This window comes from Triticum aestivum, chromosome 2D (genome assembly GCF_018294505.1).
Source record: "Triticum aestivum cultivar Chinese Spring chromosome 2D, IWGSC CS RefSeq v2.1, whole genome shotgun sequence".
Taxonomy (NCBI): Eukaryota; Viridiplantae; Streptophyta; class Magnoliopsida; order Poales; family Poaceae; genus Triticum; species Triticum aestivum.
Genome location: NC_057799.1, coordinates 178,804,799 through 178,827,458, shown reverse-complemented (window position 1 = coordinate 178,827,458; position 22,660 = coordinate 178,804,799).

Here is a 22,660-nt window from a genome sequence, read left to right as displayed (position 1 = left end):
ATGACGGGCTCATAGGGTTCAGTGGCATCAACATGTGGAAGGCCACCTTGACGTAATCGGTCAAGCAATGACAGGTCATCCGCAGCAGTAACCTCTTCTTGTTCCGGCTCTTCTTGTTCCTCCTCTGGGGTGATGTCGGATTCACTGTCGCTGTCTACTTCAATGTTTTGGGGTGAAGTATAGCGGTTCTTGAAACGCTTTTTGGAAAGACGTGTCTCTTGGAAGAATTCTCCTTCATATGTGTCTGGGTTAATGTGAGGTTCATAATCCTCTTCCTTTGGGGGAGATAGTCTAGCACGTGGCGGCACTTCATAAACGACATCCCAACCTTTCAGATTTGGATTAGTTTGGCAGGCCCACGGTAGATAGAATACTTGGGTCGCCTGTTGAGCCGTAATATAGACATCAGGAACATCTAAATGGGTGCTTTGGTTGATTTCAACTAGCCCTATATGTTCATGAGTCCTTCTAGTCTCCTTCGGCTGAAACCAATAACATTTGAAGACTACGACATTCGGTGGGTTTTCACCATAGAATAGAAGTTCATAAATTGCTTCAACTCTCCCATAATACTCGGTACCTCCTTCGCCGATAGCAGATACACAACAATTTGTAGACTTTCGGTCGGCCATAGATAGCTCTTTGCCATAGGTACGAAAGCGATACCCGTTGATGTCGTATTTGTCAAATGAACGGACCTTATAGTCAAAACCATTAGCGACTTGTCTCAATTCGGCGTCCATAGACTCTGAATTAGCCTACAAGTTTAATATGAAAGGATTGTTGCATTACGCACAAATTAGCGAATGAAATGAAATTGTCTAATAGAAATTACCGTTTGTTTGAACCAAGAGATGAAACCGGGATAGCCGCCTCCTTGCTTTGCGAGAAGCTCATACTCTTCGACAGAATCCTTTTGGATGACCGCTCCATACAAGAATAAGGCAACGTATCGACTGTATGAAATATCCAGGAATAAGAGCAGTTCAAAGGAAATAGAAGTTGCGAAACAATGTACCGAGAACTTACTCGATGTACGGCCGCACTTCTATCAGGTTGTTGAAGATATACAACGAAATGGTCCGCCATTCTTCGTTATCCAAAGATACTGGATTTGAAACACTGGCTGGTGCGAGATTCCCTTTGAATAGGCTGAGGTTGGATCCACCCTTTTTAGGGTCGTCAGCATTGTACCGAGGCTTCGGATTATGCAAATGACGATTTTTGGCTTCGTAGTGTGCTGTCACGAAGTTTGCCGCCTCCTCTGTGATGAATGCCTCAGCCATCGATGCTTCAATTCTATGTTTATTTTTACATTTTTGTCGAAGCGTCTTCTGCATCCTCTCAGTTGGGTAGCACCAACGATTTTGCACGGGCCCCCCCAATCTTGCCTCGGGCGGGAGATGCAAAATCAAATGCTGCATTGGATTAAAGAAGCCCGGTGGAAAGATCTTCTCTAACTTGCAGATCAACTCCGGCGCCAACTCTTCCATTTCTTCTAGCACGCCAGGCGATAGTTCTTTCGCACAAAGAACACGGAAGAAATAGCTGAGTTCTGCCAGTACTAGCCATTCATCCTCGGGGATGAAGCCACGCAACATCACCGGCATTACCCGCTCAATCCATATGTGCCAATCATGACTCTTGAGACCAAATATCTTCAATTTATCAAGACTGGCTCCCCTCTTTAGATTCGCTGCATACCCATCGGGGAACATCAACTGCATTTTCACCCACAAGATAATTTCCCTCATAGCTGGCCTTCCAAGATTGAACCATGCCTTTGGCTTCGTCCAGTTCTGCTTTCCTTTTGGTTCTTTCATGTTTTGTAACGGTCTATCACATAGCGCCTCCAGATCGACTCTAGCCTTAGTATTATCCTTTGACTTCCCATCTATGCCGAACAATGTACCAAAAAGTGCCTCGGCGATATTCTTCTCAGTGTGCATCACGTCGATGTTGTGTGGGCAAAGGAGGTCTTTGAAGTAAGGCAGATCCCATAAGCATGTTTTGTGAGTCCAGGCGTGCTTAGAATTATACCCCTTGAAGTACCCTGGACGCTCTGGATCTGGCTCGAGAGCATTTAACTGATCCAGGGTCTGTTGGCCTATCAATGCAGGTGGTGCAGAGTTTTTGACAACTCTACCTCTGATGAAGTTCTTCTTGTCTTTCCTGAACTTATGGCGAGGATTCAAGAACTGTCTATGCATGTCTGAAAGATCGTGGATGTCGCCTAGAGGGGGGGGTGAATAGGCGCTTTAAAATAATTACGGTTTAGGCTTGAACAAATGCGGAATAAACCTAGTGGTTAATTTGACAAGCACAAAACCTACAACAACTAGGCTCACCTATGTGCACCAACAACTTATGCTAAGCAAGATAAACAACTAAGTGATAGCAAGATATATGACAAGAAACAATATGGCTATCACAAAGTAAAGTGCATAAGTAAAGGGTTCGGGTAAGAGATAACCGAGGCACGCGGAGACGACGATGTATCCCGAAGTTCACACCCTTGCGGATGCTAATCTCCGTTTGGAGCGGTGTGGAGGCACAATGCTCCCCAAGAAGCCACTAAGGCCACCGTAATCTCCTCACGCCCTCGCACAATGCAAGATGCCATGATTCCACTAAGGGACCCTTGAGGGCGGTCACCGAACCCGTACAAATGGCAACCCTTGGGGGCGGTCACCGAACCCATACACTTTGGCAACCCTTGGGGGCGGTCACCGGTACCCGTCAAATTGCTCGGGGCGATCTCCACAACCTAATTGGAGGCCCCGACGCTTGCCCGGAGCTTTACACCACAATGATTGAGCTCCGAACACCACCAACCGTCTAGGGCGCCCAAGCACCCAAGAGGAACAAGCTCAAGGGCACCAAGCACCCAAGAGTAATAAGCTTCTCAACTCGTAACTTCCACGTATCACCGTGGAGAACTCAAACCGATGCACCAAATGCAATGGCAAGGGCACACGGAGTGCCCAAGTCCTTCTCTCTCAAATCCCACCGAAGCAACTAATGCTAGGGAAGAAAATGAGAGGAAGAACAAGAAGGAGAACACCAAGAACTCCAAGATCTAGATCCAAGGGGTTCCCCTCACAAAGAGGAGAAAGTGATTGGTGGAAATGTGGATCTAGATCTCCTCTCTCTTTTCCCTCAAAAACTAGCAAGAATCCATGGAGGGATTGAGAGTTAGCAAGCTCGAAGAAGGTCAACAATGGGGGAAGAACACGAGCTCAAGAGATAAGGTTCAATGGGGAAGAAGACCCCCTTTTATAGAAGGGGAAAAATCCAACCGTTATGTGCTCAGCCCGCACACGAGCGGTACTACCGCTCTGGCGGAAGAAGCAGGGAAAAGGAGCAACCAAACATGAACCTTGGGGCGGTAGTACCGCTTATAAGCGGTACTACCGCGCACCCCAGCGGTACTACCGCTGGAGGAGCAGAACACGGGACAAAAAAACAGTAGCGGTACTACCGCCCGACCGGAGCGGTACTACCGCTTATAGGAGGAACTGTCGTGCCTTACTGCCGTGCAACTACTGCAAAACTCGACACGAAAAATGCAAGACCCGAAATCGAGGCGGTACCAGCGCGGAACCGTAGCTGTACTACCGCTTATGGCCATAGGCGGTACTACCGCTTTGGACAGCGGTACTACCGCTTGGGGTGATAAGCGGTACTGCCGCTCTGGCCGCGGTACTACCGCTAGGAAACCAAAACTGCCATAACTTCTGCATATGAGCTCCGAATTGAGCAAACTCAAGCTTGTTGGATTGAGAAAGACGAGTAGCATCAAAACAGCGAGAAGAACCGGCATAACCTCCAACCGAGAAGAACCGGCATAACCTCCAACATCGAAAACATCATAGAAGATGCGAGTGAACTCCGTTTTCGATGAACTCGAGCTTGTCATTAAGATGACCATAAGCTCCAAAACTCACAAAGAGAAGAACCAAACAAGAACCAACAAAGATGATGCAAGGATGCAATGGTTTGAGCTCTCTATGAACGATACGATCAAGCTACTCATCGAGAGCCCCCCTTGATAGTACGGCAATCAATCCTATAACCCGGTCTCCCAACTACCATCATGAGACCGATAAAATAGAAAACCTATCAAGAGCAAACCTTTGCCTTGCACATGGTCCACTTGAGCTAGATGATGACGATCTTGACTCCCTCAAGTTGGACCACCTTTCTTGGTTGTGTTGGCTCGATGAAGACTAGTTGATTGCTCCCCCATACTCCACTATGGGTGAGCCACTCTTCCACACATCTTCACCAGTCCATTGTCACCACAATGGACGGCAAGCTTCAAGCATTTGATCTCGTCATGATGCTTCACTTGAACTTGCGCACCGCAACATCTTCACAAGTCCATTGTCGCCACAATGGACGGCAAGCTTCAAGCATTTGATCTCTTCATGATGCTTCACTTGAACTTGCACACCGCAACCTAACCCCACAAAGAACTCTCACGAAGATCATGGGTTAGTACACAAAGCGTAATCGACAATGCTTACCACACCATGGGATTGCTTGATCCCTCTCGGTACATCTTGTGCGCTTTGTGTGTTGATCAACTTGATTCACTCTTGACTTAGTCTTGATCAACCTTGACTCTTACCAACTTTCTTCATTTGGATGATGTCTTGAAGGTAAACATGAATGATCACACAGTCTTCTTCTTCAAGACATGCTTGCAATAAGTTCTACTCTCACATGACCAATCTTTGGATAATTCCTTAATAACACCTTGGTCACCACATAAACTCCTTGAAACCAACACATGGACTTCAAGAAATGCCTATGGACAAATCCTTCAAATATAACTCAAGGCAACCATTAGTCCATAGAGATTGTCATCAATTACCAAAACCAAACATGGGGGCACCGCATGTTCTTTCAATGTCGAAGCAAGAAAACTTGCGACCGGCCTGAAGCCAACGAAACTCAAGAGCTCCCTTGCATGTGGGGCACGGGAACCTTCCATGCACACACCAGCCAACGAATAGCGCATACGCCGGCAAGTCATGCGTCGAGTACATGTACCAGACACGCATTATGAAGTTCCGTTTGCTATAGGCGTCGTATGTCTTGAACCCATTATCCCAGGCTTCTTGCAATTCGTCCTTAAGCGGCTGCATGTACACATTCATATTTTCCCCCGGATAGTTGGGCCCTGGAATTATCAACGTCAGGAAAATGTTCTTTCTTTGCATAATCTGTCCGGGGGGGAGATTGACTGGAAAGACAAATACGGGCTAACAACTGTATTGGGCTGCCGTCATACCAAACACACTGAACCCATCCGTGCTGATGCCGACTCGAGGATGCCTCGGATCTGCCGCTTTGTCAGCATGTAATTCATCAACCTTTTTCCATGCAACACCATCCGATGTGTGTACGATCATCAGATTCCCATCTGCATCTAGTTCAGTTCTTTTGCCCGTTTTGTGCCATGTCATCTGTCTGGCCGTCTCTTCGACCATGAAAAGATGTTGAAGTCTTGGTACGATTGGCATATACCGAAGAACACTAACGGGGATTTTGGTCTGTGTCTTCTCACCCATACCGTTATCTACCACAACATACCTGGAAGACTTGCAAATGGGACAATAGTTCAAGTCAGCAATGTCAAGCCTAAACAAGACACATCCTTTCTCACAGGCATGTATCTTCTCATAGGGCATCTTCAGTGCACGGAGGATTTTGTCCGACTGGTACAGGTTTGCAGGCATTACATGGCCTTTGGGTAGAAAGCGTCCAAATACTGTCATCATTGCATCGTAGCATTCTCTGCCCAAGTTGAACTGAGCCTTTAGAGCCATTACTTGTGAGATGGCATCCAACTGACAAAGCTCAGTGTGCTCATGGAGCGGACGTTTTGAAGACTCCAACATTTCATTGAAGGCCTTTGTAGATTCCTCCATCTCCTCGTCCAAATCCCGAGCATCATCGAAGTCTTGCACCATGTTTTCCATCCTGGTACCATGCTCGTCCGTGCGACGACGATCCACCTCAGCTCGGTCACGTTGGGCAGACTCACCATGAAATGTCCACACCGTATAATCGGGCGTAAAACCACTCTTCTGCAGGTGTTTGCCCATTTCAGCCTCTGTCCTCTTTTCCCAATTGCCGCACCGTAAACAGGGGCACCAGGTTTTCCTCTAGCCATTTGCAAATGCGGCTTGCACAAACCCCTTGGTTTTTGTGAACCATTCAGTGCTCCATTTGTTCTGACCAGTGTGACCGGTGTACATCCACGCACGATCACACATCTTGACTTTCAGAGCTACTAGACACACAACAAATATATATATATATATATAATTCACCATGTATATATTCATCAGTTGATCTACTTTGTCAATTTTATTACGTCCATGCAACCTACACTCTAATAGGTAATGATAGGTCCTAATCCCACCCGAGTATGTTTAGATTGGGTTCATTTTCCCATGCTATGCTCCGGATCCTAAGCAAAATTTCGGCAGCACCTCCCCGCTGTTCTCCTGATACACGTCTCTACAATAAATAGAGAGGATGTGTACCCGGAGAACAACAGGGGAGGCACTGACGAAACTTATGTGTCAGATCCGGAGCAAAGCATATGGGAAAACGAACCCAATCTAAACATACTCGGGCTGTCCATGGATAGCGTTGGACAATTCGAAAGAATCAAGGTTATAAATATGCAAATGCATGCATATTTATAACTATGACGCTTTCGAACGGGAGACACATATTGGTTACGCATACTGATGATTCAAGACACATATATAGCTAGCTATCAAGTTTCATCGGCACGAACACCGGAACAGAGCAAATAATTAACGGGGGAGGAGGACATGTCGTTTGTGCTCACCCACGAATGAAGGGGCAGAGCTCGTCAAACGCACGGCGAGGTCGTCGACCACCAAACCTCGCAGCGATGAAACAACTGCACATTTAAATCTACCCGATCAACACAATTATATATGATGTTTTCATAACAAAATCGAAAAATATATGACCTAACTAATAATTCACAAATATATGACCCCATCGGCCTCTGCAAGGCCAAAGAACACCTTTTCGGGAGGTGTCGGGGGTCGGGGTGTCGTGTCGGTGTCGGGGTGCCGTGTCGGGTTCGGGGTGCTGTTTCGGGGTCGGGGTGTCGTGTCGGGGTCAGGGGGTTAGGGGGTCGGGTGTCGGGGTGGAGTCGGGGTCGGGTGTCGGGTGTGGTGTCGGGGTTGGGGGGTCAGGGGGCAGCGATGAAACAACTGCACATTTAAATCTACCCGATCAACACAATTATATATGATGTTTTCATAACAAAATCGAAAAATATATGACCTAACTAATAATTCACAAATATATGACCCCATCGGCCTCTGCAAGGCCAAAGAACACCTTTTCGGGAGGTGTCGGGGGTCGGGGTGTCGTGTCGGTGTCGGGGTGCCGTGTCGGGTTCGGGGTGCTGTTTCGGGGTCGGGGTGTCGTGTCGGGGTCAGGGGGTTAGGGGGTCGGGTGTCGGGGTGGAGTCGGGGTCGGGTGTCGGGGTGTGGTGTCGGGGTTGGGGGGTCAGGGGGGCAGCGATGAAACAACTGCACATTTAAATCTACCCGATCAACACAATTATATATGATGTTTTCATAACAAAATTGAAAAATATATGACCTAACTAATAATTCACAAATATATGACCCCATCGGCCTCTGCAAGGCCAAAGAACACCTTTTCGGGAGGTGTCGGGGGTCGGGGTGTCGTGTCGGTGTCGGGGTGCCGTGTCGGGTTCGGGGTGCTGTTTCGGGGTCGGGGTGTCGTGTCGGGGTCAGGGGGTTAGGGGGTCGGGTGTCGGGGTGGAGTCGGGGTCGGGTGTCGGGGTGTGGTGTCGGAGTTGGGGGTCAGGGGGTCGGGTGTCGGGGTGTCGTGTCGGGGTCGGGGTGTCGTGTCGGAGTCGGGGTGTCGGGGTCAGGGGGTCGGGGGGTCGGGTGTCGGGGTGTCGTGTCGGGGTCGGGGTGTCGGGGTGTGGTGTCGGAGTCGGGGTGTCGGGGTCAGGGGGTCGGGGTGTGGTTTCGGGGTCGGGGTGTCGGGGTCAGGGGTAATGGGGTCGGGGTGTCGGGGTCAAGGGGTCGGGGTGTTTCCTTCTATCCTTCTTCTTTCTTTCTCTTCTTCTTCTTCTTCTTCTTCTTCTTTCCTTTCTTCTTCTTCTTCTTTCATCTTTTTTCTACTTTTTTACTTCTTTTCGTTTCTTCCTTTCTTCTTCTTCTACTTCTTTTCTTCTTCTTCTTTTTACATCTTTTTTGTACTTCTTTTCTTTTCTTCCTTTCTTCTTCTTCTACTTCTTTTCTTCTTTTTCTTTTTTCATCTTTTTTCTACTTCTTCTCTTTTCTTCTTCTTCTACTTCTTCTACTACTTCTACTTCTTCTCATTCTTTTCTAACACTAACACAATCTAGCACTAACAATTAAACAGAAAAAAATGAAAAAACAGGAAAAAAAAGTAGTCCCTCACCGGAGCAATGGGACGGTCGGCGTGGGCGGTGGCGGGGGGGCGCCGGGCGGCGGGGGCGGCGCTGGGCGGCGGGTGGCGGGGCGACGGGGCATCGGGGGCGGTGGCGGGGGCGGTGCCGGGGGCGGCGCCGGGCGGCGGGTGGCAGGGCGACGGGGCGTCGGCGGGTGGGTGGGGGCAGAGGGGTGGTGGGGCGACGTGCCAAGCGGGTGCGAGGGCGAGGGCGGCGCCGGGCGGCGGGGGGCGGGGGCGGCGGCGGCGGTGGACGTGGGATCTGGTGGCGGGGCGCGTCGGGGAGGAGAGAGGGAGAGAAGAGAGAGTAACGGGCGGTGGGGTGGGGGCCGTTAGTTAGTCTGCTCTTTGCTGTCTGCCAATCTTTGCCGTCCGCCTTTATCTCTTTGCCTTCTGCTACTAGCAGACGGCAAAGAGGTGGGGCGTTAAGTTTTTCTAAACTGGCGGGGGGGTGTGGGCCACCTCTCTCTTTGTCGTCAGCCAGTGGACGGCAAAGAGCCGGCAGATGGCAAAGGCCTGTTTTGTCGTCTGCCGTTTCTTTGCCGTCTGCTTTTGGGTAGCTGATGGCAAAGAGCTTCTTTGCCATCAGCTAGCAGACGGCAAAGAGCTGGCAGATGGCAAATTAGCTGATTCCAGTAGTGATAGGAGAAGGCCAAACGGTGTGAAATTGAAGTGCATCCCCCGGGAGGAAGGACTGGAGTTGTTGGCGGAGATACATGGAGGCATATGTGGCTCCCGCATAGGGTCGAGGGCCCTTGCCGGGAAGGCGTTCCGGCAAGGTTTCTTCTGGCCCACCGCCCTCCAGGATGCGACGGCACTAGTAACCAAGTGTGAAGCGTGTCAGTTCCATTCAAAGAAGCTTCATCAACCAGCTCAAGCCCTTCAAACAATCCCTATCTCCTGGCCATTCTCGGTATGGGGGCTCGATATACTGGGCCCTTTCCCCCGCGCTGTCGGGGGCTTTGAGTACTTGTACGTTGCAATCGACAAGTTCACAAAGTGGCCGGAAGTGGAAGCAGTGAGAAAGGTGATTGCTCAGTCAGCCATCAAGTTCTTCAAGGGACTGGCCTGCCGTTTTGGTGTGCCAAACAGAGTCATCACCAACAACGGCACGCAGTTCACGAGCCACACCTTCATGCAATACATTCAAGACCTCGGTAGCAAGGTCTGTTTTGCTTCCGTGGCACACCCACGGAGCAACGGCCAAGCAGAGAGGGCAAATGCTGAAGTGTTGCGAGGCCTGAGAACGAAGACCTTTGACAAGCTACACAAGAGTGGAAGGCGCTGGATTGATGAGTTGCCGGCGGTTCTTTGGTCGATCAGGACGACGCCAAATCGAGCCACCAGCCAGACACCTTTTGCCCTGGTATACGGGGCAGAAGCAGTTCTCCCCACGGAACTCATATACGGGTCACCTCGAGTGCTCGCTTATGATGAGCTTGAGCAAGAGCAGTTGCGCCAAGATGACGCGATGCTCCTTGAGGAAGATCGTCTTCGGGCGGCTGTGAGAGCAGCACGCTACCAGCAAGCCTTGCACTGCTACCATAGCCGCAAGGTTCATGCCCGAAGCTTTGAGGAAGGCAACCTTGTTCTTCGGCGCGTTCAGTCGGCCAAGAATTCCAACAAGTTGACGCCGAAGTGGGAAGGCCCTTATCGGGTAATGCGAGTCACCAGGCCCGGCGCAGTCCGCCTGGAGACCAAAGATGTTGTCCCAGTGAGCAACTCCTGGAACATCGAGCATCTTCGCAAGTTTTACCCGTAAGGCGCGGCTTGCCGGGCCTCCCGGCAAGCCACCTTTTGTACAAGCTTTGCCGGCAAGGCATGTGACCCTTTGTACAAAGCCAGGCGCAGACCCTGAGCATAAATAAATGAAGCGCTGGCGCCCTAAGTCATAACATGCATGCTAGGCCGAGTCTCTTCCTTGGTTAGGGTTGATAGTGCTCAGCAGCGACTAACCCCTAGCTTAGAGGTCGAGTGCGCGTCTATCTGTTTCTCTTCTGTCCTCTTTTGGTTCGCAGGGCACACGAGCACTTCTGCTGAGCTACTTGGAAGAAAGAAAACGGACCGGCATCCCGACCCCGACAAACCAGAGTTGCCGGGGGCTGCAAGCACAAGGATCCAACCGCGGCAAGATGAGATTGCCGGGGGACTGCAGATCCAGGTAAGTCTTTTATCCTCTGTCATGCATTTTGGAACAGGACTGGGGCATGTGAAACCTCGTTTTTATCTCTAGGCTGCTGTGCTCCCCTTTTTCCTATACCTAAGGATTATTTCCTGGGTCCGGATTTGGTTGTAGCCGCGGCGGCAAGGAGGTAAAACGAGGAGCCTAAAGCCCACTTCATCCCTGCCTCCGCCAAGAGCGCGAGAACGGTCGAATGGAGTGGGGGACGGCAAGGCCTGTTGCCGGGCAAAAAACGTTTATCTTAAACAATAACAAGGATTCGCTCCTTGTCGCGGGATTTACCCACGAACGAAAAACCCGGCAAGCATCCCTTTTTCATTAAAAACATCCCATACAGGTACAGTTCGTACGGAATGAAAAACATGAACAAAGGGGATTACAAGCTTTAAATTTAACAAGGCCCGAAGGCTTACATATTAAAAAAGAGATAAGGTGCCCGTGATCCCTTTCTTGTCCCTCTCCTCAGGAGGCAGGTCAAGGAGGCGAGAGGACAAAAGGGGCGCCTAGGCGAGCTACGAGCGGCAGGAAGCACCAAGAGAACACCTCGGTGGCCGCCCACGGGTAGGCCGGTGATGACGGTGCCGGGAAAGGAGCTGGAAGACGAGGCGGCAGGACCGGCAGTACGCGACGAAGGCGTCGGTGCCCACATACTCCGAGTTGACGGCCTTGCCGCCCACCCTCTTCCTCTTCCGCAGCCTCCCGACGCCAGCCGCCCAAGGAGACGGCCCCGAGAAGTTCAAGGAGCTGGCCCCACCCTCGGCAAACCTCTGCCAGAGGAGCGGCCAGGTGCAGATGCTGTTGCTGCCGCACCCGCCCAGGCGCGGGGCGTCCGACGCCTAGTCGGACTCGTCCCCGTCATATGCCCCGCTGTCCTCCTCATCACTTTCGCTCGAGGAAGAGCTTCCATCGTCGGAATCTCCGTTGGAGGAGCTCTCCACACAGCACTTCAGGCGAGTTCCAAACTCTCCGAAGACCTTGACGGAGAGCAGGCTGTCCTCCATTAATTTGAAGTAGAGGACGAGCCCCGCCGTCAGGCTGTGGATGCGAGCGAACGTCTTCCACCCACGACGGAGGTACATGACCTGAGGAGCCGGGAAGTCGACGTCGACCCGCGTGCCCCCATTCCCACAACCCCTCATGTGCAATCTGAGGGATTGGGGCCGGTCACGCTCCATCTCCCAAGCAAACGGGGCGGGAAGACGAAGACGGCGACGCGGAGGCCGGCGCAGCCTAATGAAGAACTCGCAGGGCTGGTCTCCGACATGGCCTTCCATCGGGAAAGGCACCATTGGCAGGGGTGAAGCCGGCGCGCTGCCCCGTCCTCCTCTTCCCCGAGCACTACGACCTCTGCCCCGGCCTCGCCCACGGCCTCGCCCCCTCCCCCTTCCCCTCGCGGCTGGTTCCACCACCACGGGCTCAGGAGGAGGAGGGACGCGCTGTCGAGCGGCGACCCTCGCCGCCACCGTCGAGGGACCCGGGTTCCCTTTCTCCATGGCGAGTGAAAGGAAGAAGCAGAAGCAAGAGGAGGTAGATGACAGAAGAATGCGGGACGCCATCCCCCCTTCCCCCTCTTTATAAAGGGGCGGGGTCGGGGCTCGGCCGCCCCGCTCAGCCAATCCAGCCACCGGAGGCGCAGGGAATCAGGACCGACCCGCTGCCCCCAACCAGCGATGGCCCGGTTTCCCGCCTCCACCGCTTACCACCCCAAGCGCATGAAGGACGCGTGGCGGACGTGCAGAACTGAGGGGACAGGTGAAGCGACCTCTCCCCACCCCGTGATCGTGGGGAGTGGACGCCTTGAAGACCGCGACCCAGCCCCGTTCAGTAAATGAGCCGCGCCTCCACGCCTCCCTCTTTTTACGGGGAAGGCGCGAACCGCCTCTTTACTGCGATATGACGCATGCGTGTGGAAACAGCCCCACGCATGCCACCCACATCACGCACACCCCTCCACGCTACGCCGTGCGCGCGAGTCGTGGGAGGCGCAGCGCACGAAAAGTCTTACCACGGTAAAAACCGCCCCGCCTGCCCGCGCACCGTTTTCGGCCTGGCCCAACAACGTGTCGCGCTTATGTGTGGCCCAGGCCCGGGGGCTCCTGTTGGTGTACAAAAAGAGGGGTGCGTTTTTGTACCCCTATACCTGTGCACGGGCAGTCGGAGCCGCGCCTACGGTCACGCCAAGCAGAACATGGGAGGTAAGCCAAGGTAAGACCGAAGCCCAAGATAATCAGAGCAACACCAAGGCCAAGACCACAAAGAGCAGAGGAACGAAGCGGGTTCCCCCGGCAAGACCCTTGCCGGGGCAGCCTCAGCAGCCCCGGCAAGATCCTTGCCGGGACAGCTCGCCCCGCACCAACAGAGCGGGCCACCCTTGAGCCCACGATCTCCAACATCATTTTGGGCCAGGGCTCGGGAGGCACCTCCGTGGTGGCATGCAGATCTTTGTGAAGACATATTCAAGATCAGATGAGGATTAGAAGACGATGATCCTCGGCAAGACCCTTGCCGAGGAAGGCCACCAGACCCCCGGCAAGGCCCTTGCCGGGGACGACAGCGCGCCACGGCAAGACCCTTGCCGGGCCACCCGGCAAGGCCCTCACCAAGGACGCCAGCAGGGCCACCGCCAGGCCCACGCCAACCAAGCTTCCACCGCCGTTCACATGCAGCTGCCAGCCCAACCAGCTGGGCGGGCACCTGCGTGGCAACATGCAGCTCCCAGGCCAACTCATCGAGCGCCTGCGTGGAGGCATGCAGATCTTCGTGAAGGCTCCACCACCGCGCCACCTCAGCTGCCTGCCTGCCTACATGGCGCCGCACGCATCGCTGGCCAAGGCGCGTGTCAAAGCGAGGAGGAGCGGCGACGGACGGGACGGGCCTCGCCCCCATCCCCAATAAAGCAAGGGGACACCTAAGCTACGCATTAAATGCGTGTTGTCCTGTAATACGAGCGATAAGCTCAGGGCACTGTACGCCTTTCCACCTCCTGTGTGCCACTGTGGTAGCCCCTTCCGACTATAAAAGGAGGCCCATGGCATACTAGAGAAGGATTCGGCTCTTTCGAACCACGCACTGACCACAGCTAGTTCGAGAGCTCAAGAACTCTCTAAAATACACCCACCAAAGCAGGAATAGGGTTTTACCCATTCTCGCGGCCCGAACCTGGGTAAACGATTCTTGTACTGGCTACTGATCCTGCTCTTCTCGCAACCCTGCGCCCCGGCAACAGTAGTAGGGATTCTTGTGATCCCATAGGTGTCGTTCCACACCGACATATAGCAAGGCAGACGTACAAGAATGTAGGGCCACTGATGGAATACTAGCATCCTATACTAAGCATTTAGGATTGCAGGTAAAGGTAACAACAGTAGTAGCAAAGACAGGCTATGCATCATAATAGGATTAACGGAAAGCAGTAACATGCTACACTACTCTAATGCAAGCTGTAGAGAGTAGAATAGGCGATATCTGGTGATCAAGGGGGGGGCTTGCCTGGTTGCTCTGGCAAGGAGGGGTCGTCATCGATGTAGTCGATCATAGAGGTACCGGCAGCAGCGTCAGTCTCGTAGTCTAACGGAGAGAAGAGGGGGAAGAAACAATGAATACAATGCAAACATATGCATATCGATGCATGACATGACAAGTAACGGTGTTAGGTGTGCCCTAACGCGGTAGGAGGTGATATTGGCGAAGGGGGGAAACATCCGGGAAAGTATCCCCGGTGTTTCGCGTTTTCGGACAGATGAATCGGAGGGAGAAAGTTGCGTGTTTTCTATGCTAGGGATGTGTGGCGGACGAACGGGTTGCGTATCCGGATTCGCCTCGTCGTTCTGAGCAACTTTCATGTACAAAGTTTTTTCATCCGAGCTACGGTTTATTTTATATTGATTTTAAAAGATTTAAATCATTTTTAGCATTTATTTAATTATTTTAATTCAACATTATCCAGAATAGTGCTTGCTGACATCAGTATGACGTCAGCAGTCAAACTGTCAGTTGACTAAGTCAAACTGACATGTGGGTCCCACTGCCATTGATTGATTAATTAACTAACAGTTAATTAGGTTAATTAGTGATTAGATTAATCTAATTATGATTAATTAACTTACTCAATTATTTATTTAATTAATTATCTTAATTATTATTTATTTATTTGTTTATTTAATTCTTAATTCTTTTTTTATAAAATGTTCTGTGGGCGGGGCCCCTCTGTCATAGGCCCATAGGGCTTTAGCGGGCGCCGGCGTTAGCTGGCACGGGCGCAACGGGTGCCCAACACCCGTTCGTTCGAGCGCACGCCCGGAACTGCGGCGAGGCCAGCCGGGAATGGCTCCGGCGAGGCCGACCGAGGGCGGCGGGGGTCGCGCGAGGGGGCGGGCTGCAGGCTGCGGCGGCGTGGCGCGAGCGGCGCGGCACGTGGCGGAGTGGCCAGTAGCGGTGGCGATGAGTGGCAGGGGCGGCGAGCAGCGGGAGGGCAGGGATGAGGCGGCGGCGCGCCGCACGAGGAAGGAGCAGTAGGGTGGGGAGCGCCGCGGGGCGGCGATGAGCCGCAGGGGCAGATCGGGGGGGAAGGTGGCGCCGCGGGCGTGAGCGGGCGGCGGCCATCGAGGGGGAGTCCGGGCGGCTGTGGTCAGCGCGAGTGCGGGCGGTGGTGCTGGACGCGGCCGGCGCATGCGGGTGATGGCGGGCGAGCAGGGGCGAGGCGCAGCGAGGCGGGGCGCGGTGGTTGCCGAGGCCGGACGCGGGGAATGGCGACCGCGGGCGTGCGCGGCTAGCAGCAGCGAGGGGCATGTGCGCGCGCGTGGGGAGCAGAGGGCGGCCGGTCGCGGTGAGCACGCGCGAGCGGTGCAGCAGTGCGGTAGGGCGAAGGGAAGAGGAGGTCGAGGGCCTCACCGGGGTTCGTAGGGAGGGGGCAATGGGGCTTGGGGAGGAGGACGGAGATGATGCGCGCACGGGAGGTAGGCCGTCGAGGAGGAGGAGGCAGGCCAGCAAGGTGGCGCGGGCTTCGGGCGGCTGCGTCCTGGCACATGGCGTGGTCGCCCCGATCCCGATCTGGATCGGGGGAGTGGGGGGAGAGAGCGAGTGGGGGAGTGTGTGGTGGTAGTGGGTTAGGGTTTCGGTCAGGTGGGGGTTAAGGGAGTGAGGGTGGGCCGGTTGGAGTGGTAGATTGGGCCGGCCAGTTGGGTCGGTTGGCCCAGGGGGGTCCTTTTTTTTGTATTTGTTTGTTTTCTGCTTTCATTTCTTTTCTTTAATTTATTTTCTTTTACTATTTTAATTCAACTTAGGTCATTTAAGTATTTTATAAATCTTTGTTTCCTTTACTATAATTACCTTTGTGATATTCGGCACAACCCGAACATTTTTGTTTCAATGTTTGAAAATTGTTGATGTTTGACAATATTTAAATTTTGAATTTGAAAAGTTTCGAACCGCCCGAGATTAAATACCGATGGAGGTGACGTAGCATATTTAGCAGAGGTTTACTGTAGCTTAGTTAACCGGGCATTACAATTCTTCTCCACTACAAGAAATCTCGTCCCGAGATTTAATAGATGTGGTAAGGGGGAAAGATCTGGTTACGAAATTCTAACGAATCTTCTCGGTCTTGGTTGTTCTTCTCGAAGAGGTCGATCCATTACGTTGATGTCTCCATTTCTGTGCTTCATGTCATCATGATGAAGTCGGCATCCTTTCTTCGGAAACTCCATCGCACTTACGAAAGAGTAAATGTTGGTTATTCCGGATGAATGGACCTCTGCATGGTTGACTATCTGATCGATAACAATGGGGAAGGTGGCGGAAAGTAACCTCAAATTGAAACCCTAGAAAATATCAAGAGCAAAGTAAGGAGGTATCATGAGAAGTTTTGAGCGGGCAGGCGATTGTTCGGTGCCTGGAACAGGGTGTGAAAGGGGTTCATAGCAATGGGAATAAGTATTGTGTCTAATACCAGAATTGATGATCTCATCGGAAGGTGGCTCGTGAATTACATACGAGGCCACGCGCGAGGAATAACTATGGAAACAAGGGGTGTACAGGAGAGTCAGGTTTCAATCCTGTGGAACTGTGGGTTATGGGCCCATCATGTGGGTTAAAAGTAGGAAGGGCGAAGACGTCTTCTGTGATCATGTAAACAAGGCATGTCAGAGGATAGCCTGTCATTTATGTCGGCAACAATATCGGAACCAAGGGCGAGGGACGAAGAGACCATTTTCCTACTCGTCGAAATGAGGCGGACCAATAGGCAAAGTTCTCGTCCATCGGTGGTTAACGGAATGTCATCAACAATAGTAACATGGTCTTACTGACAAAATTATACACCGAGGTGTTTACATAAGCAGTGAATTATTACTGCTTAGATCATATAGATCACAATAAAGATTAAACAAAACAATGGAAAGGAAAATATGATTATCAGATTAAACAGAACAATGGAAAGGAAAATGTGTTTAAACACATATTTCAAGGGTATATCCTTCCCAGGGACAAGCAAAGCATGATATCCATGACAGGATATAATGTACAAAACTCTTTAGGTAAGGGGAGAGAAATTTCATGACATTACCCATACAACGGTGTTTGGATAATTGAGCAAGAAACATTTAGCATTGGCTTCAAATGTTCTTGTTGAAAATCGGAGTACCACATACATGCTTCGAGATATCATTAACATGGTCATCAGGTGAAGATCAGACTTTGGAAGCACAAAGGATCCATCAGGAATAACTTGTAGAATAAGTCTTACAATTTCCTCATGGAAGAATGGATAACCTTGTTGAAAAGGAATCTATAACAATAGGGCCTCAGGCTAGGTGTGCTAGGCACGACATCACCTTACTGGGTCACATAAAGACCAATGTTATAACTCTTGGAAATATGTTCCAACCATCATATCTGACTGAGATTTAGGTCTGATTGTGTCAGGATAACACAGACTCAGGATGTCTGAGAAGAAAAGGTGCAACACAAATTGACGAGATGACATTGTAAGATTCTTGGGAAATGAACCATGGAAGCGAGTTCCAAAACAAGATTTCATCATTAAACCAATGAGGGGATGAGGAGGTAGCTGATGAACTCAGCGACAATTCATCGAGATATCCAAAAGATGGATTCCACAATTATGTGAACAAGGAGATAACATTTGTGAGATCAAATGGTATAATGATGTATGATCGAGGGAAACATACGCAATTAAACATTGGTTGAAAGGTGCACCCGAAATATGGCTTAGGTAGCATGATCAATATTAGAATGGTGATTCGATAACCAATGGTCTAAGAATGAAATATCGACCATTAACTTCAAAGCAATAGGGTTTCTAGAACTTTTGAAGTGGCACGTCATAGTTCAATTGTCGGTTTTCCGGTTAGAAACAACACGGAGACCAAGAAAGAATGGTGATGGTGAGAAGTAGCACTATTTCTAGAATTCTTAAGAGGTGGAGCAATCCTCACAACATCCTTGACGTAAAAGATGGTAATACTCCAAGGTAGAACATAACATAAGCTGGATAGCAAGGAGCTCCAACAACATGAACAAGTTTGTGTTGGAGCGAAGGCAATAATGTTTTGTTGATGATAACACAAATCATCGAGGGGGAAGGAGGGTATTTCTCAATATGAATTCGATCGATATCCTTGAAGAGCTAAGAATGTTGATGATGGTCACGACACATTTGTCGAGGGGTTTCATGAGGATATAATCGATCATCGACGACATCAAGCAAAAGTAAGGATGAAGCGAAAAGTTATTGGAACCACGGGTACGATAAAAACTCAAAACCAAGCTTGTTGTTCAAGGTGAAACGATAAGACGAGGACTCGACGTAAGCTTAGCTTATTGTCGAAAGACGTGCTCCGGGAATAAGAGCGGGTGGCACAGTTAAAATTTAGCACGATAATGATATAGCCGATCAGGCTAGGAAGGACTTGAAGGATTAATAAACTCATAAGCAACAAAAATTACTTGAGTTATTGAATCAGAGTGTGGAATCTATTCACTTATCAGTGTTCTCGAGTGACTATTAACTCAGAACCCGGGGGGGATTGGAATCGGCGATAATAATAGTTGATGAAGAACTCATAAGAAGTTGTGTAGTTCCAAGATAATCTCGTGATACCAGGGGGTAATACTCGACGACAGATCAAAGTAGAGGTTGGACTAGGGTATTGCTATGCAGAAGACAAGTGCTTAAACTTGCACGAGAAATGGTATTTAAAGGAGAACATGGCCGGAACCACGATTGCAAAAGGCCGGATCCCAAATATAAGAACTTATACCAAGAGAATAATTAATTTAAGAGAAGCTTTAATGATAAGATCCACATCGTGTCCATGGGCATGAACACAAAGTTCAAGGTCGACTCCCACTTCTTCAATGTATAATCTTCCATTCACTGCTCTAGATAAAAATGATTTCAGTGTCAAAACCTACCTGGTGAATTACTAGAGGAGTATGACCCGTGAAAACTTTTGGGTTCACACAGATTAAGGAAGGCATAGGTTCAACCCATCGGGGCTTCTTAGAACATATACCATGAACTTCAGGAGTAAATAACACAAGCTCAAAAGTAGAGCATGGTTGAGAAAGCAGAGGATACAATTTACCAAAGGCATTATGTATCCGAGGAAAGGCTCACAAGGTTATTGAATATGAAGGACGTTGTTGAATAAAATCCAGCAAAGATTCTGGTGGTCCATAAGGGATCTGATGTGAGCATCAGTACTCAACCAGAAGAAGAAAGAATGCAAGGAGATCAGATGATAGAAACATCTGACTAATTCAAACCTCAATTGCAAAGGAATTATGAATTCCAAGACAAGGGATCAGAAGCAATGCTATGATTAGGGATGGATAAGTTGAATAGTCTTAGGGGTACAATCGATGGCAATTTGATTGGTCGAGATCCAGCTCATGTTTAAAATGATGTGTGAGCCGGAAGGATGAATTCTAGGATCTGATTAAGCATTGCGAGCGTTCGCAACATATTGAACCAACAGACTCAAAATGATAATGACAAGGGATGCCAATAAGATTAAGAGACTTATGGGATTAACCATAATGCAAGCAAGCAAGAATTTCAAGAGCAACAGGTTGCTCAGTATTTTCGGAAGATCGAATGGTATTTCAAAGACTGTGTGAAATACATGAATCAACTGGGAATGAACGGATACTCGATAAGGGCGAGAAATTATCCGTAGGGGTATTCAGGTGGCAAAGAACTGCAGGGCAGTAGGCACAAAGTATTCTCAAAATAACAGAGAGAATTTCAGGGGTATCTTGTAATAACAAGATCAGCTACAAATAAAAGTAAGGACAGCAGGAGTATGCATTTATCCATAGGGATATTTCGGTGGTAGGGAACTGCAAAAGCAACGGGCACAAAGTCTCAAGAGAACATCGAAGAGTATCTTCGAAATCTTCTGGTGCACCAAGCAATCATCTGGAGTGAAGGGCTCTCCGGGAGGAAGTAATTACGAGAACCTAGAGTTAGAGTTAGTAAATTCATTTTAACCCGAATAGAAGAGAGTTCAGAGTCCCAGAGTAAGGATCGAAGAGTAAAAGATCCTAATACCACCCAAATGGCGACGTGGGCCCGTATGACACACAGCCATGTTAGTAAAAGTTTTGCAATGTCTAGACTCGACTTCGGCCAAGGAGTGTGGAAGGGGGATTCCTACAGGCAGGCGGCTCTGATACCAACTTGTGGCGCCCCCGATTCAATCATACACTAATCATGCACGCAAACGTGTACGATCAAGATCAGGGACTCACGGGAAGATATCACAACACAACTCTAAAAACATAAATAAGTCATACAAGCATCATAATACAAGCCAGGGGCCTCGAGGGATCGAATACAAGTGCTCGATCATAAACGAGTCAGCGAAAGCAACAATATCTGAGTACATGCATAAGTTAAACAAGTTTGCCTTAAGAAGGCTAGCACAAACTAGGATACAGATCGAAAGAGGCGCAGGCCTCCTGCCTGGGATCCTCCTAAACTACTCCTGGTCGTCGCATCGTCCTGCACGTACTAGTAGGCACCTCCAGTGTAGTAGGAGTCGTCGTCGACGGTGGCGTCTGGCTCCTGGGCTAGCAGCAGTGAGGGGCATGTGCGCGCGGGCGGGGAGCAGAGGGCGGCCGGTCGCGGTGAGCGCGCGCGGGCGGTGCAGCAGTGAGGCGGGGCGAAGGGAAGAGGAGGCCGAGGGCCTCACCGGGGTTCGTAGGGACGGGGCAACAGGGCTTGGGAGGAGGACGGAGACGATGCGCGCAGGGGAGGCAGGCCGCGAGGAGGAGGAGGCAGGCCGGCGAGGTGGCGCGGGCTCCGGGCGGCGGCGTCCTAGCACGTGGCGTGGTCGCCCCGATCTGGATCGGGGGAGTGGGGGAGAGAGCGAGTGGGGGGGGGGAGTGTGTGGTGGTAGTGGGTTAGGGTTTCGGTCAGGTGGGGGTTAAGGGAGTGAGGTTGGGCCGGTTGGAGTGGTAGACTGGGCCGGCCAGTTCGATCGGTTGGCGGGGGGGTTCCTTTTTTTGGTATTTGTTTGTTTTCTGCTTTTATTTCTTTTCTTTATTTTTTTTACTGTTTTAATTCAACTTAGGTCATTTAAGTATTTTATAAATCTGTGTTTTCTTTACTATAATTATCTTTGTTATATTCGGCACAACCCGAACATTTTTGTTTCAATGTTTGAAAATTATTGATGTTTGATAATATTTAAATTTTGAATTTGAAAAGTTTCGAACCGACGCGAGATTAAATACTGACGGAGGTGACGTGACATATTTAGCAGAGGTTTACCGTAGCGCCTTATCAGTAGCGCGTCGTCCCGCGCTACTGATAGGCAAAATACCAGCGGTACTGCTAGAGTTTTTTCTAGTAGTGGTACTCGACTATATGCATGCAAGGCGTGGAGGCATGCACACAGATGGGGAAATCGTCTCGCGGAGCAGCGGCCCGTTTAAGGTGCCCGGACTGGATGGGGCGCGACGACGTGATTTGAAGCGTTGGACGATGGAGATATCACTGATGAGATTCTCGTGTTATGTAACTACAGGAATTCTCAATATGTGTCATCTCAATCATATGTATGCATTGTTCCTACGTTTTTCATGCAATCCAAAGAGGCACATAGTGATTTCAGAAAGCTCGTTGACAGGTCTCCAAGGGCATATACAATGCAATGTGCTTATGAAAACAATAAAAAAATATCGATGCATATTCGTGTAACACAAAGGCTTAATTAGGCACCTATATAATGAAAAACAAGCACCGACGCTTAAGTGAAAGAGCTAAAAGTTTACACGAATCTTAAAGTTATTTAAAAGGGCTCACTATATTAGCATGCACATCAAATATATTAAATAGACTGATTTAGATACAAAAGACTACATTACCCTTTTTATTGAAAGGGGTAGCTTGTGATCTCTATCTTTAATATGCATCGAAATCCGTAAACTTTTCTAGGGGTTGTACCGAAGTACAGTTCAAAGTGAAAAAAAAACAATTTATTTTTATGAGTACCTCTCTAAGTACCTCACATTATGCATATATAAAACTATGTGCTTGAACAAAATGCTGGTGAAAAGGAACTGATTGTGTAGACATCGGTGTTTGTTTCTATAGCAGAGATGCTTAAATAAAAATGCATTTACTTTTAAAAGCAATTTTTATGAGGAGTGCTACACGTCGGCCAACCAATTTAAGAAAAAAACATTGACTGCCTCCCAAACCGTCGAATAGAGGCAGGATGGATGCAGAAATAACCATCACATCTTGCTACAAGCTCGGTGTTGTGCTCGTCTCTCTGCAACACCGGTCTTGTTGTAGTATTTTTTTGTTCAATCTCTATAACAGAAGCACGCTCCACAAACTTTATTCATAAGCTTTATTAACTCAAATCAAACTTACATCGTATCGTTTGCTAAAAGCTTACGAATAATATTAGGGGGGTGTATCCGTCTACA